Source organism: Python bivittatus, unplaced genomic scaffold, assembly GCF_059951505.1.
Source record: "Python bivittatus isolate LINGU-HERP-01145 unplaced genomic scaffold, Pbiv_v1 ctg000080_np1212, whole genome shotgun sequence".
NCBI classification, from domain to species: Eukaryota; Metazoa; Chordata; class Lepidosauria; order Squamata; family Pythonidae; genus Python; species Python bivittatus.
The window spans coordinates 88,078,465-88,079,720 of NW_028277035.1; the positions used below are offsets into that span (position 1 = coordinate 88,078,465).

Consider the following 1,256-nt stretch of genomic DNA (forward strand, 5'->3'; position numbering starts at 1 on the left):
GTTCCATCCTCCAGCAACCAATAGGAGGGCTCCTGCCAGTCTGCAGGAGCCAATCACGGAGCCCCGTTTCCAGCCCCAGCCTCAACTTTTCTTACAAACTGACCGTCTGCAGTTTACTTTCGGGTGGTCCGAATGGCGCGTCTTCGTTGTCTCAGTTCTCACGGGTGAGCAAAGGATCAGCCGCGCTCCAAGCGCTTTTTATTCCAAAATAAGCATAAACAAGATCACAACGCGTGAAGATCAGGCTCAGAAAACATAGAAACAAAGAACTCGTTTTATAAAAGCGCATCCTTCGAAAAATACGTGGCGTCTAACCCAGCATATAATTTTTTTTTTTAATTTAAAAATGTTGCATATCGGCAAGGGGTAGTAAAGCGAAACCTATTCAACGTGCTTGGCTTCTGCGTTGTTCGACCAATAAATTAATGTTTGAAAAAGTAATTTCCTTCGAGCCGGAATCGAACCAGCGACCTAAGGATGACTCAAGCAGATCTTCTACAGTCCTCCGCTCTACCAGCTGAGCTATCGAAGGAACATGGCAGCTGGTGTGGGTCTCTAGGTATATATTTCATTAGTAGAAGTTTTTTCCTTGTTTAACCTCGCTTATTCTTACCCAGGCATATTCCTAGTGTGATTTAATTTATATTTTCTAACTCTAAAGCCAACTCACAGTCGAACCAGGATTGGTAAACCTGATCCAAGTAATCTGAGAAAATAGAAACAGACCCTTTCGATTCTGCACCGAATCTTCCTCTTCTTCACTTGCAAGGTTTTTCTTAAATAAATAAACACAGGACTCGGAAGACAACGAGCTCGGCTGGCGCTGGCAGATGATTCGAGCTGCGGGCGGTCACCTTCTGGGAACAGCGGGTCGGGGAAGGACGAGCCAATTGAACCGCCTGCAGGAAGAGGTTTCAAAAATGCCCAAGGCCCTATTAGGTGGCAGAACGGAACCCATCTACGTGTGTGCATGGGCTAAATGAAACATGAATACTTGAAGAGACCCAGGTGAGTGATCCACACGAGCAACCATCCAGATGTCCAGGAACAAACTTGAATAGCCGAGCAGCCGAACTGCAGCTCCGCTCACCCAGCCGCTCGACCCGTTGCCATTCCACCCTTTCTCCAGCAGAGGGCGCGGCGCCAACAAGCCGGAGGCCTCCGCGCCTCGCGCGTGCTCCAGCGCTCCGTCCTGGGAGGATCCCGCGAGCTGCCCCGTGCCCGGCGGCGCTGTCCCATCACCTGCCCTTAAGGTG

General features: G+C 49.7%; 1 non-coding gene across 1 annotated transcript; it reads right to left on the reverse strand.

Moving 5' to 3' along the window:
* Positions 1-443: 443 nt before the first annotated feature.
* Positions 444-532, reverse strand: TRNAY-GUA (transfer RNA tyrosine (anticodon GUA)). Its single transcript is given in 2 exon segments — positions 444-479; positions 496-532. It is a non-coding gene; the product is annotated as a tRNA-Tyr (tRNA).
* Between the last annotated feature and the right edge of the window lie 724 nt (positions 533-1,256).